We start from the raw sequence: 15,734 nt of genomic DNA on the forward strand, positions 1-15,734 counted from the left end.
TATCTCACAGCCTCGTTTCCCAAAGAAGGAGCCTGTGGATCAGGTATGCTACGGAGATAGCTCTCTTTGGGCAACAGTTGGTGAAGGAAAAGCCCAAATTGAAACCCTGAGGGTGTTTTCTTTCCAACCCAGTGATGTGACCACATGGCAAACGCCATTGTTATATTCCAAACCAGAGTCGCAATTACACTTTTATTACCTGGTTCCATAATTTATTAAGCGGTCAGATCAATTTCAGGAGTGAGGTGGCTCACTGGCATCGTCCCTGTGCACTGAACTCAGGACGTCCTTGCACCCTTGACGAGGACAGTGCAATTGATAGGCACGCGGGCTTCTGCATAAAACACACACAACTCAGGACAATTGATTTCAAATGTCTTCCTGTGAGAAAGCATGGATATTTTGTAGTTTCAAGATGATTGCGTGGACAGGCTATTTTTTGCCTCTGTATTTCCGCAGTTTCCTGGTTTCAGCAGAGAAGTTATTTGTCACATTGTAAACGGCTACCTAAACAGATGGGTTTTCACACGTTAGATGGCACCACAGGCACAGAGATCCATGACATGACGTTTCTAATATCTGCTAAATACTCAGGTTTAAGGGAATCAAGGTCTCTGAGATTTCATCAAAACAGAACTGCGCACCAAACTGAATGCTACTCCCACTCTCTGAGACGTCTGAGCGTGATGTGACTCACTAGGGGAAATCTGAAAACTTGAGGAAGTTGCGGCATTTTTCGGTTGCAGAAAAATACCAAGTCTTCTGTCATTTCAAAACACTAGTAAAAACGTTCACATGGAAGTAATGGCATTTATAACTCAAAGCTGTAAGAAGCTCAATAAAGCCATTCAATTCCACAAATGTACTGAGGACCTGCAATGTGCCGCCCCTGTGCCAAACTGAGACAATACAAAATTAAGACAGACTCCCTAGGCCAACCGCACTCGAGGCCAACCAAAGAGGAGCCAGATATGTAAGCTTGTGAATTGAAATGCAGCGCGATGAGCAATGTAAGAATGGTGAAAACTTAGGATCATAACCTACCTGTGAGGTGGGTTTCAATGTTCCCCATAACATCCACCTACTTCATTCCAACCACGCTGACTCGGGAATGTTGTACCACAAAGATCAGGGAATCAGAGTGCAGCCCTTTCAGGTTACTTTGGGAACTGTAGTGTCTTGGGTGTGGAGGTCATGCCGGAAGCAGCATCAAGACGTATTTCAAATCTCAGGAGAGTTAGCCAAGGGAACCGGTTTCAGCAGTTTCCAGACCAAGACACAGGAGGAAGAAGGATGGGTGGTCTCCTTTGATCAAGTTGGCCAGTGAAAGCCTTATGGTGAGCAGGAGACCAGCACCTTTATCTATTGCTGGAAAACGAGTTCCTCGGGTTGGAAGGCGCTGAAAATGCCCCTGAGATGACCTTACTCCTCAGATTAGACTCCCCAGTAATGGTATGGATGCGGGAAACCTTTGGGACCTTCATCTTCTGATGTCACATGACTCGGAATGAGAAGAAGGAGCTGTAAATATCCATTAATAATCAGAACACGGGCTGTACAAGTGCAAATCTAGAAAAATCAGAACCTGTCGATAGAAATGAAATACACAAAGATTAATATCCTAGGCATCAGTGAGCTGGAATCACCTGCTATTGGCCATTTTGAATCAGACAATCGATGATCTAATATGTCAAGAATAACAACTTGAAGAGGGGTCGCATTGCATTTATTGTCAAAAAGACCATTTCAGTATTGATCATGAAATACCATGCTGTCAATTATCAGATAATATCTATTTGCCTAAGAGAAAGCCAGTTAAAAAGACTATTATTCAAATTTATGCACCAGTCATGAATATCAGATCTGAAGAAATTGAAGATTTCCACCAACCTCTGCCATCTGATCAAGCATGAAATCACAAAGCAGAGAGAGAGAGAGAGAGAGAGAGAGAGAGAGAGAGAGAGAGAGAGAGAGAGAGAGAGAGAAGCACCGGTGATTGGAATGTGAAACAAAGGATACAGATCTGTAACTGGAAAATCAGGCCTTGGTGATGGAAACACCACCAGAGACTGCATGAAAGAATTGTGCCAGGCCAATATCATCAGTCAGAACAAGGGCAGGGACTGACATCAGTTTGCTCATATTCAAGTTCAAATTGAAACTGAAAAAAATTGACAAGTCTACGAGAGCCAAAGTATGACCCTGAGTAAATCTCATCTGAATTTAGGGATCATCTCAATAATAAATTGACACAGTGAACACTAATGACTGAAGACCAAATGAGTTGTGGGATGACTGCTGAGACATCATTCACGAAGAAAACAAAAGTTCATTAAAAAAATATAGGAAAGAATAAAAAGACCAAATTGGATGTCTAAGGATACTCTGAAACTTTCTCTAGAATGTAGAGCAACTAAAGCAAACACAATGAAGAATTGAACAGACGAGTTTAAAGAGTGGCTCCTGAAGACAAAGTAAAGTACTATAAGGAAATGTGCAGAGACTAAGAGTTATAAAATCAAAAGGGAAGAACAAACTCAGCATTTCTCAAGCTGAAAGCACTAACAACAAAGGGGAAATATCAAGCCTCCAGCTGAAATACTGAAGGAGTGTATGGGCCAAATAATAAATGATACCGGAAACATTAAAAAAAATCAATGGCAGAAATACAGTCACAGTACCAAAAAGAATTGTTAAATGTTCAATAATTTCAGGAGGTAGAATATGCTCATGAAGCAATGGTTCTGAAGGAAGAAAATCAAAGCACAAGATTCCAGGACCTGGAAAAATACCAATTAAAATATTTTAACAAACAGGTACAGCGCTAGAGGTGCCAAGAAATTTGGAAAACATCTACCTGGCCAGCCAACTGAAAGAGATTCACCTTTTACCCATTAACAACAACAACAAAAATCCAACAGAGTGCAGAAATTGCTGAAAATATTAATATCATATGCAAAGTACAATTTTAAGACAATTCAAAACTGTTGCAGCAATACATCAACAGGGCGCTGTCAGAAATTCCACCACGATTCAAAAGAGGGCATTCACTGAAGGATAGACTGCTGCCATCAGATGGATCTCGGCTAAAAGGAGAGCACAGCAGAAACATGCTCGTGTTTCATTGACTAAGTGAAGGCATCCGACCGCATGGATCATAAGAAGCTATGGGCGGCATTGAGAAGAATGAGAATTCCAAAACACTTAATTGTGCTCGCACAGGACCTGTGTGCACACCAGTGGGCAGTCGCTGGGAGAGTACAGGGTGGCGGCAGGGTTTGAAATCAAGAGAGGTGTCAGGATTGTATACATTCACCACACTTACTTAATCTGTATTGCTGAGCAAATGATCTAATCAACTGGACTATAGGAAGAAAATTATGGGATCAGAATTAGAAGAAAGCTCACTAACAACCTGTAGTATGCAGGTGACATCATTGTAGACTGCTTTCTCCATGCAAATTCTAATAGCCTAATAGCATTACGGCAGTAGAGTTCAGCAAGCCATACCATTGACTTGCCTCTTATTAGCAATGGTTGCTGCAAACAAAGAAGACTTGATGCCCTTGTTGATGGAGATCAAAGATGGAAGCCTTTGGTATGTAAACCTTAACATAACACAAAATTCCTCTCATATTTGGGCCAGTAATCAACATGCTGACAAGTGAAGAACAAAACTGAAATTATCAAGGATTTAAATATCGCTTCTCAGCCTTTTGGCTAAGATCAAGTGTAGTATCAAGGATTTAATTGCGTGGGTTCACAATCAATACTCATGGTAGCGGGGGTCAAGAAATCAAATTATGGGGAAAAAATCAAAGTATGTATTGCTCTGAGCACATCTGCTAAATAAGACTTATTTGAGGTGTTAAATAGCAAAGATGTCGCTTTGAGGATTAATGTGCCTTTGACCCCAGCTGTGTATTTTCAATTGCCTCAGATACGTGACAGTTAGGCAATGAGTATCTAAGACCAGAGGAAAATTGATACCTTTGAATTATGGTGTTGGTGAAAAATATTGAATGTGCTGTGGAAGGCCAGCTGAGTCATCATGCTCCTTAGAAGCAAGGATAGTAAAGTTTCACCTCTCATACTTTCATCATGCTACCAAGAGGGACTCCTGGAGAAGGATATCATGCTTGGTAAAGTAGAAAAAGAGAAAGATCTTCGATGGGATGGATTGATACAGTGGCTGTGCCTAGACGCTCACCCGAGCAATGATCAGGTTAACGGCCCAGCGCCAGGCAGTGTTTTATTTCTGGTGCAAAGGTTCAAAATGAGCTGTTAGTGATTCAGCAGCACATAATCAAAACTTGTGGAGGGACAGAAGAGAAGAAAAACAGTCTGCTATTCTTCCGTGCGTACTTTAACAAGATCATATTTCCAATAGCTACAATTCCACAGGATCTCAAATACCATTATTTTCTCATTCCATTTTTTTGCAAAAACTTTTTAAAGCCCCCTCACATTTCAGCACCCCTCAAATCCTAGCTTGCATATCTCCTCCTGCTAAGGTTGTCATATAACTGTTATGTTCATTACATTCATGCCCCAACATAAAAATGGTTCTCAAAGGCAGTGAACATACAATTCAATAAAGCAGCAGGAGGCGTGACCAGCTGAGTGTTGCCTGTGATTCTCTGGTAACCATCTAAGAATCCAACTCAAAATCCTGACTTCTTGAGAGTCGCTCTCCATTTGAAGTTTACTTTGGTATTCTCCCAGGATATCACAATTTTTAAAAATCTCAACATTTTCCCCCAAATCTTATTCTACCACAGTTTATTTCCTTCTTCTAGTGGTATAGTGGTTACTCCTTCGGCTGTGAACCAAAAGGTCAGCTGTTTGAAACCACCAGCCACTGCATGGGAGAAAGAATTCCAGTTTTAGAAACCCACCGGAGTAGTTCCACCCTGACCTGGCAGGTCTCTGTGAGTCAGAATTGACTTGGTGGCAGTGAGTTGGATTTTTCTTTTTGATTAAATAAAGCAATTTGACATTTCACCGTTTGAATTGGTATTCTTCTTAGAACACTTTTCTATGCATATTCTAATATCTATAATGACTGTAAAATCAAGCAAGCACTAGCACTGCTCACCTATAATTAGCATGGCTGCTGAATTCACCTTTTACCTTCCTCTAATAGAGTGTGACCAATAGTAGGAATCTTAAATTTACACATTGTCAGCACTATTCTTGCAGAACATGTTTGACTGAATGATGCCCCAAGGAAACGTATAAATAAAAATGGTCACCTTGTAATTACCCGAACCATCCCTGCGGGTCGCGGGATTTTCCATAGCCTAGCTGCCGTGTGGCCACTGAGTGTACTGAGATACTGTAAACAGTCTGTAAAGCAACCACCCTAATCCTGCTTGCTTCTCTTTATGCTACATTACAAGTGGCTTCGTGGGGATGTTGGTCAGTATACAATAGAGTTCTAGCCATCCATATGTCATAAATCCTAGTTGGATTCCCAGCCAGTATGCTTCATATAATAGAAGCTTGCATGATGCTACGTTGCTGAATGGCTTTCAGCAGAGCTTCCAAACTAAGACATGCTAGGAAGAAAGGTTGGGAAATCTACTTCTGGAATGAAGTCGAATCAATGTACGCCCTGGTTGAGCAGTTCGTCCTGTTTTGTATGAGGATCATACTCAATGACAGCTGTTTGGCTGGGTCCTCTAGACTGCCTAAACCAGTGACATTTATATGTGTATGTGGACAGAAAGATATTTATGCCAAGAAAGGGCTTACACAGTTGTAAATGTAGGTAAATCCATTCCGGTTCAAGTTCATGGGTCAGACACAAGCCAAAGACTTCCCCTGGCTCCTGTAGCTACAGAGGAACAGGAAGCAGGAAGACCACCGGCTGTGGGATGTCAAGCTAAATGAATTCAAGGTCAGCAGTCTGAGGTTGGCTCCTGGGATCACTAGGTGATATAACAAGAGATCGTTGAATGAGATACAGGGTCCCAATTCAACAGTACAAGTCAGCCACGCTCCACACACTGTCAGTAAGAATAAGCCACCCCCTGAAGGAAACTTCCCTCAATCTTATCAGGGCTTTGACCAGCTTAATGAGGTCTATTCTCCCCACATCTGCTTGACTGCTTCAGGAAGATTCCGTCATAGAACTGACCACTATGTTAGATCATATCATGGTCTTGACCCACCCAAACTGACATACAACCTATCACAACAGCTCACAACAAGTGGTCCTCAATCTAGGAATAAAAGTGAACGACTGTCCATTTAGAACTCAGAAAACAGACTCTATGATAAAAATTCTGAACCAAACAAAAGAATGGATGACGAGCCCATTCCAAACCTACAAGACCTGAGCTAAAGTACCGGGGGCGGAAGAGAGCTGAGAACTGATCTCGTTGGAAAGTAGCAATGGCAACTAGAGCAGGTGTAGAGGGATCTCCAAGTACAGCTACTAGTTTGAAAGGGAGGCCTTGGAGGGGAGGTGACTATGGGTGGGGAACTAAAACAAGGGGAAGATGCTGAAGAGCAGGGCACAGAAGTGAAGGCCCACATGGGTCACAAATACCTTTGGGAGCACTTACTCCTTAAGGTGAATTAGCCGAATGTGGTTACTTTCTTCCCCTCTCGCCTTGGTGGAAACACGCCTGGGTGGTTTCTGGTCTGGCCAGAGTGCTTTATATTGCTAGCCTGTAAGAAAAGCTGAGTAGAGGTTGTAACCTAGGAAGAGCATGGAGCTCCATCACTGATGAGCTGCTCTTCTAGTGAAGACAGGGTACTGGGGTCTAGTTGTAAGGTTCTGAGGACCCTTGTTCGATGCCTCCCGACTGCCTCATTCCACTCCCACTTGTGCCTTTGAGGAAGGTCTGCGTGTCAGCCGGTGCAGAACGAAGGCGCCCATCTGCTCCCAGGCACTGGTCACACGGAGTTCATTACACACTGGGGTCACCATCTGTACTAACAACGCATGTCCTAGTACAGGCTTACTTAAATCCTGAATGAGCCAGGACCAAGGGCAGGTTGGGAAAAGCCTATTTAAGTGCGGCATCTCTCATTCCAGCGATTAGAGCATTGCAGAGCAGAAGAGCAGGTGGAAGAAAGGGCCTGCTTCAGCACACTTAGCTGCTAATCTCGGACTCGAAGAAACTCATTATACCCTTTCTGGGCATAATGTGATCCATCCCAGGTTTTTCCATCTTTTCCTTTTCAAGGGGAGCTTTGAGTGTATGAATTTTTGCACAGTCCTCGAGAGAGTAGAAAATGGATATATTGATCAGAATAGGTGGGCAGGAAGCACGAAAGCAGGAAAAAGAACAGCATGCACAGATGAATAAAGACGCACTGGGATTGAGAAACACAGGTGGAGGAAGACATGTGAGAAGCAGGGCACACAAAGGGCCAGGAAAGCCCCATATGTAATTTTACCGCAAAAAAACCCTGGGAATCTATTGACTCGAGTATAAGCCGAGGGTGGGAAATGCAGCAGCTACTGGTAAATTTCAAAATACAAATAGATACATTAATTGAGGCATCAGTAGGTTAAATGTTTTTGAATCTTTATTTCAAAGAAAAACAGCCAACTAGCTACCTCTAAGTGAGAAAGAGGGTCAACAAAGACAATATGGTGTCAACAATGCCTATACACGCTGCGTTACCACGGAGCTGCCTTACAGCACGTACACAACACAGCTTGTGTAGTTGGAGGCCTGTCGCAGGCCGATGACATTCCCGAATGTGAAGACATGACTGTTTGCACAGAGCAGCCTGTGTGAGGGCTCATACACTGCACGCTGTGTTGCAACACATGCAGTAACACGGTGCGTACACACGCAGCCTGGTTATCATGAGCCCCGACACGGGCTGCTCTAGAAGTGGGCAGGTTCGTGCCCAGTGCACACGGACGCCACAGAGGCTGCCGCGAGCAGGAGAAAGGAAGAGCGGTGATATCAGCAGTCATCGGACCCCCCACTGCGGCTGCAGACGCCCGCAGATGAGCGGGAGAGACCGGAGAACACCTGCACTGCACTGGAGAACTGGTAAGTGGGACCCTCCTTCGAGTATAAGCCGAGGGGGGCTTTTTCAGCATAAAAAATGTGCTGGAAAACTTGGCTTATACATGAGTACATACGGTAAGTGAAAAGTGGGGTCAATGGTCCTTGCTGAATGTAATGACAGCTTTAGACTTCACGAAAGGAGTCCTGGGGTAAAGTGGTCAGGCACTTGCCTATTAACCAAAGGATCAGGGCTTGGAACTCAGTAGCCATCTGCTGGTGAAAGAGATGTGGCCATGTGTTTCCTTAAAGATTGACAGCCTCAGGAACACTGTGGGGGCAGTTCTACTCCACCCCATAACAGCGCTATTAATTGGAAGCAACGCAGGGGCAATGGGTTTGGTTTCTTGGGTTCAGACTTCAAAGTATGTATGCATAGCAGCTAAAAACATCCACATTGTGTATACTTGAACAAAGAATGGGAAGCAGGAGCGCAGCCTGGGCTCAGCGGCATGACATCTGATTATTAGTTAAAGCAGGTGTGAACTAACTGGCCTTCCAAGATGTCTTCCCATTCTGAAATTCGTGTTCCTCAAATGCAAACCCTGCAATGGCTCCCCATCAATGCAGTTCCAAATTGTTGGCCGACAGCAAGCACCCAGGGCCTGCCAGTAAGGCCTACCTTCACAGGTTTAGTTAGAGAAAGCAGAGGGTGTAGGAGCACTCAAATGGGTCACTGGGAAGAAGCAGGAAGAGCGTAGTCACCAAGGGTCTCCTACGCTGAGCTACCGAGAAGGAAGTTGTTCTCCAGAAAATTCATAAACAAGAATGTATTTTAAAAAGTAGGTGACCAGTTGGTCGCACTATAGAAAAATCGAGTTAACGGCTGTGTGGGAAATGAATGGGAGACCTTGAAGAAGGAAGCGCAGTGGCTCAGTTAGGGTTCAAGACAAGGTGGCAAGGCTTTGAACTGGGGCAGAGAAGAGTTGGGGTGGGGAAAAGGAGGCTCTCAAAGTGGCTTCCTAACTGGGTGTGGGGACCAGGAAGAGGAAAGAATTTAAAATTATCCTAGGTTTCTAATTTGATTACATTCACCAAGACAGAAAATATATAAGGCACAGAGAAGAAATTGAGGCCAAAATATGAGTTTGGGTTACCCTGAGCTGGGGGTGTTTGTAGAACATCCCTTGAGGGAAATCACAAAGGTCAGGTGAAGGGCATGAGCCAAAATTATAGCACACAAATGTCAGTGTAAATGAGAGGTGGGGGTGGAGGCTGGTAAAAGACCCAGACCAGGAGGAAGACAAAGAATAAGGGAATGCAGAGCCAAAGGTAGATTTCGTTGGCACATGAACATTTACGAGAAAACCCAATGCCATTGAGTCGATGCCGACTCACAGTGAGCATGCAGGACAGGGTGGAACTGCCCCTGTGGGCTTCTGAGTCTGTAACTCCTGGCGCCTCTCTCCCGTGTAGCAGCTGGTGGTTTCAAACTGCTCACCTTGCAGTGAGCAGCCCAATGCATAATCTATGCCCCCAGGGCTCTTAGGAGGAGGAGAAGGACTAGTGGAAAAGTCTCCGGAAACACGGGAGACAAGCCTGGGAGAAGACGGTAGAACAGAGTTCACTGCTGAAGATTTGACGAAGAACACCTCCCAAGAGTTGAACTACCTCACAGAGAGGGGGAAAACACTCAGGATGAAAAAAATATCTACTAGATTTGGCAATCAGGAGGTCACTGATGTCCTGGGAAGAAGAGAAAGGATGTATACCTGCTCGCACTTTTTGTTCCAGTAGACAAAGTGTGAACAGTACCAACGTGTGTACATACATATTGCTCGTAGGCAGAGGTAAGGGGCGGGGAAGAAGGAGGTGCCAGGTGGACAGAAGAGAGGAAGGCACAAATGCCAGTGTCTTTGATAGATTTTGCTGTGAGGGGGTAATGGGTAAAAGCAAGTTGAGACTCTAGAGTTAAGAGTTAGGTTTCTTTATTTGCTTTTGTTCTACAGTTGGGGGTAAAATAGGGTTTTGTTGGTTTCTTTAGAAACGTGGGATTTACACACACTTTGACTTATTGCCGTTCACATTAATGCACACAGCAGGTCATGTGTTTTATTTTGTGTTGTGTTTTTACAAATTGATGGTTTGTGACAGCCCTGCATCAAGCAAGTTTTTCGGGGCCATTTTTCCAACAACATGCTCCCTTTGTGTCTCTGTGTCACATTTTGGTAATCCTCATAATAGTTCAAATCTTTTCATAATATAATATATACTGACCACAATAAAAGGTAAACATGACTTTGATACATACTGGGACGCCAACAAACAAAAACATCACGTGACTCATGTTATCATGATATTCACTTGACTACATTTGGTTTGAAACCAAACCTGCTGTGTCTCTGCTGTGTGCCTATATGCTCCATGGAAAGAGCCACCAGAGGAAGACAATGGACGGCAAGTTCCTGTAAGGGTCAGACAGATAGGATTTATTTCTATAGAGCAGCCCTGGGTCAGAGGAGGGCACGAAGGCAAGTGATGCTGAGCAATGGGTATATTGCTTCCCATTGTTATTACCTGCTGCTGCTGGGTGCTGGAGCACCTGTGTGGAGACCCCTGCCAGCCTGAGATGCTTACACATTCACTGACTTGGCTTTCCTCCAACAGTCAGCATTATTGCGTGTGGTTTGTGAGATGGAGAAGGACTTTGTGGATTGGTGTTGGGCATATGGGTTAATGGGTTAACGTTGGACTTGTTGGCTTGGGCAGCACTGGGTTGGGATGTTTTCTTGATGCACACTTAACCTTTATATAAAACTCTCTCTTATACATGAATGTCTATGGATTTGTTTTCTAAAGTACCTGGATTAACACATTATGGTATCTTGGGAGCGGGATACTGGAGAAATGAATCATAAGATGGAGAGTAGATGTTTGACCTCCCCCTCATGGTATTTTTTTCTTGTCTAGCCAGAGGTCAGATAAAGCCACACTGTTTACTCGGTTGTATTCTGGGAGAAATATGGGAAGTATGAAAATAGAAAGTTTGTAAGCCCACTTGCTTTCAGCCATGAAAATTTGATCTTTAGATGGGTTTAGGTCACATCTTCAAAGAAAGATATGTCCCACCCAGTGCTTTGGAGTACTCAGGAACCAGTAGTCTTTGTCAGAAGCTGGAAAAAATCTGGAACCATGAAGAAAACTTCTCTCTGGAACTGAATGTTAAAGGGAGCCTGTGAGCAGGCTGAAATGCTTGCTAGGTGGATCTACTTGGATCTACTTGTTGAGTAGAAGTGGGAGAAATGCAGCAATAAAGAGACGGGTTGAGTTTGGCCACTGACACCTGTGGACTTGGTTTACAGGGGAAAAAAGGAGAAGATGAGAGCGGTTGACTGGTCTAAAGTTTATGACCTAGCACGAGGGGGCTAAGCTTGTTGAGTATTGGTGAGAGCCCGTGGTCTAAAGACAAGGCGACCAATGAGCACCCTGTGGAGGCTGAGTGAGGCAGCCCACACTGAGTTGACCAGAACCCGACCAGCTGGAGATTTTTGAGCCTGTGAACTGGTGCATATTGTTGCTGACTTCATGGATGACCTGTCCAGATTTGACTTTGCTATGGATGCAGACTTCACAAGGTCCCAACTGGAATGAAGACTTTTCAGGTCGAAAAATATGATTGTCTTCTCAGAGTACTGGGTTGATGTAAGTGGGTAGTATAGACATTGGAGACCCCAAATTGGGGGATAAAAGCAAGTGGTTGGCTTGCAAACTTTCATGGGTGGGGAAAATTCACAGGATTATAGGGTTAAGGTGTAGGTGTTACTTAATTGCAATTTTGAGGCTAGAGAATGATGTATAGGTGCCAAGTTGGCAGGGGGAGAATTGAGTTAGTGCCAACCTGGCCGATAAACACATGCGGGGTTAATTGAAGGGCAGAGGGATAAATGGCTCAGTGAGCCTCACCTTTCTATTTCCCGGGTCTCTTGCTTTCTGATGGTCGGACCAGGGTGCAGCTGCCTTAGCCAGTTCCCCGCTTTAGCTGGCAAGGCTCACTTCCTGCAAGACATCCCTGAGGAGAAACCCCGTGAAGCCCTGGGTGCTGGAGCACCTGTGTGGAAACCCCTGCCAGCACTGAGATGCTTATACATTCACTGACTCAGCTTTCCTCCTGCAGTCGGCATCATTGTGTCTACTTTGTGAGATGGAGGAGGACTTTGTGGATTGGTGTTGGACATATCGGTTAATGAGTTAACGGTGGACTTGTGGCCTTGAGCAGCGCTGGGTCGGGATGTTTTCTTGATGTGCATTTACCCTTTATATAAAACTCTCTCTTGTACATGAATTTCTGTGGATTTGTTTCTCTAAAGTCCCCAGACTAACACATAGGGTAACTGATCCAAAAAACAAAGCAAAGAATCTCCTTGAAGTCATGTTCCGGGATTATACTTGTGAGAAATAACAACATGCTGCGCAGCATTAAATAAAGGCAGCCAAGGTAAACTGTACCGCAAAGCTGTTTGTATAAAAGCAAAGCAAAGATGGGTTCATCTGTAATCCTGTTCAAATATAATAAACTCGACCCATTTGCTTTTCCTTGTGTTATGCTTTAATACAAACATAATTCCTTGCTTCCTTATGCAACCTGGCAAAAACATATAAAGTGAAGGCATTAGGAAAATATGGAACACAAGGATTTTAGGTTTATATATTATCTGTACCTCACAGATTATTAGGTATGGGTTTTATTTTGGCTGAAAGGCAAAAAATAAGATTAATTTCTTCATAACAGATTGATTATAAAATACTTCCCAATGGTAGCAGTGCCATTCAGAGAACAAAACATTAGTTGAGCATATTTGTGAATCACTGTCTACTCAATGTCTAAATCATGCAGATTAACTCCAAACTCTCAACCTCTACTTAATTTTAAAGATCACTACATGGAACGCTTATATTCCAATAATATTTCACTTAAACCATCTTATAAACAGAGTCAAAATCTTTCTATTAGTAGCTAAATTCAAGTCAAGGTTGCATATTATATTTTAATCAACTTTATACTTATGACACAACTAGATCATAAACACTTACTACTGTCTGTACAAACATTTTTAAACACCACATATAACGATGTGAAACGCTGTAAACGTGTACATTTGAATAACTAAACAGCAGTTGTGCTTTGGTGTGGACTAGTACGAGTGGCCAGATGCCACAGGTACGAAATACTTAGGTACTTTTGTACGCAGGTAAACCAATTCTAATTTGTTTTTATTACCGATGCCAAGATCTTCTATTCAATTGATTGTTCTAAAATGGCTTCATGGAACCCTGGCGGTGTAGTGGTTACACGTGGGACTGCTGTCCCCACGCTGAGCAATTCGAAATTCTCAGCAGCTCCACGGAGAGAGACTGGGCTGTTTACTCCCGTGAACAGTTAGTCTTGGAAACCCCCAGGGGGCGCTGTGAGTCAGCACTGACTCCAGGGCAGTGAGAAATGGCAGAATACAAGCCCAGTTGTTTGAAGGACACAAGAGAGTGCTTATGAACTTTGACAGGACTTCCCTTGATCTTCTTTCAAGCAGTTGGTGGCAATACTTAGTCTCAGTTGAAATACCAGAGTCAGCCTTTCTTAGTTCCCTTACTACCTGTGGGCTCTTCCTGAATGGGCATTAGTACGTGCAATCAAACCAGCCCAATGTTGTTTAGAACCCAGCCTAAGGTTGGCCATAAAATAAATCCAAAGTAGTTAAAGTAAAAGGTTTGAATGGAAAAAAAATTTTTTATGTGTACTATGCTTTCAGATAGGAATTTAAATAATGGGAATGAGAAGAATTGAGAAGTATTACAGTACTACAAGGCAAGGATATGATGTTCCTTCAGTTTCAACCAACTGCATGCAGAGCCTTTTAACTAAATGTGGAAACACACATGAAAGTCTCAGTAGGAAGTTCCCCGCGATGCCAAGGAAACCTACACAGCTACTGGTTCCTGATGGAAACGACCGAACGGAAGGAATGCTTCTGGTTGGTAACGAACACTTTGTAAGGGTCCTACTCAAGTTTTCCCGAATCGAGATGAATATGGCAGGGTTAGAACAAAGGCTGCATTCCAAAGCTAACTTCATTCCTTTGATTCAAAGGGAAATTTTTCATTTTCTTTTAAAATCGAATACTTATATAGCCAAGGAAATTAGATATGCTCTATAAATTGTAAACAAGGCAGAGTTGGCTAGAAAAATCCATATCAGGAAATTATAGAGCTATGCTGTCTATATTATTTAGCATTTACAAGGTACTCCAAAAATATTTATTGAATGAATAAAAAGTAATTATCTTGGGAAATTATGAATCATAGAGCATTAGAAGTCATCCAGTTATTCACAAGCCCCACCTCCCTCTCACCTCCCCCAATTTTACCGAGAAGGAAGGTGTAAGATATTTCTGATAATGGCTTCACAGCCATTCATGGCTGCTTTTCTCAGAAGTAGAACACCAGGTTTCTTTTCCTAGGTGCCTCTGGGTGACTCGAACCGCCAACCTTTCTCCTAGCACCTCAGTGTGTTAACCATTTACACTACCCAGGGAACTCTGTGTTTATCTCAGTCACTCGTCATCATTTATATAACTATGTTCTCTGCTGGAAGTTCCAAAGGAACCAGGGCCTACATGTTTTATTCTATGTCCCAACAATATGCTTAACAGCAAGGATGTAGGAAAGGCTCAGTAAACGTTAAGTGACTTATTGCTTTTTGAATCCTCCTACTAATCAATTAGGTTCATTGTGATGTGCTAGCACTGTTCTCAGACCTTTAAATTGGCTAACTCATCAAATCCCTAGAAAATCCCAGTGGTCAAGGGATCATCTCTGTTTATTTAAATACATCTCGCCAAGGCTGGAAATCTATTGGGAGGAGAGTCTTCTCTTTTAGAAGGGCTGATGGGTTTGAAGAGGAGCCCAGACGGTGAAGTGGGTTACGAGACGGGCTGTGAAACACCAGGGGCAGCAGTTCCAAACAACCAGCCACGTCTCAGGAGAAGAATGAGGCTTTCTATTCCCACAGAGTTACAGGCTCAGAACTACACAGTGGCCATTCTGTCCTATCTTAGAGGTTCACTATGAGTTGGAATCAGCTCAGTGGCAATGAGGTTGATTTGGCTGGTGGTTTTGAACTCCCAACCTACTAGTTAACAGTCTCACATGACAACTCAGAGAAAAAAGTCCCTCCTCAATGTCTGGCTTTTCTGCCCTTCATGATGTCAAGCCTTGAGCTTCTGGTCAGTGCTTACCCCGACATTAAGTCACATTATAAAATAGTTTCTGTATACAAATGTTAACAGACAACTTCAGTGTTATCCTGAATATTCATTAATTTGTTTTCTATGTAGGAAGGTTCCAAAATGTAGCATTTTAGGATAAATAATATTGTGATTCGAATCCTTTTAAAATTAAGTGATGGAAAACCCTCAATTTCTGGTTTTGATTAAACAACTATTACTATGTTAAAAGTCAGGGATAGACATGTGGATGGATAATGTAAAACACCCAAACATCACTTACCTATGCCTTTAAATCTCTTGTAATTGCACATTTACTTAGTATGCAGACGGCATCTAACAGGAGAAAATAAGAAGGATGCTGCTGCTGATGGTGGTGATAACAAAGACATACGAAGAAGCCCTGCCTTGCAAGTAAGTACAAAATAAATCCTATTTCCCCTAGTGTTTTATCCCTCAGAATCTTTTTGCAAATTAT

The 15,734-nt window shown here is 43.0% G+C and overlaps 1 protein-coding gene and 1 pseudogene across 1 annotated transcript in view; one reads left to right on the forward strand and one right to left on the reverse strand.

Annotated features, from left to right (window-relative positions):
- ANO4 (anoctamin 4) overlaps window positions 1-15,734 on the reverse strand; it is a 454,720-nt gene that overhangs the window by 400,752 nt on the left and 38,234 nt on the right. The gene's annotated exons all lie outside the window — the stretch shown is intronic.
- LOC142451991 (U2 spliceosomal RNA) lies at window positions 3,701-3,771 on the forward strand (annotated as a pseudogene).

Source organism: Tenrec ecaudatus, chromosome 6 (genome assembly GCF_050624435.1).
Source record: "Tenrec ecaudatus isolate mTenEca1 chromosome 6, mTenEca1.hap1, whole genome shotgun sequence".
Classification (NCBI taxonomy): domain Eukaryota; kingdom Metazoa; phylum Chordata; class Mammalia; order Afrosoricida; family Tenrecidae; genus Tenrec; species Tenrec ecaudatus.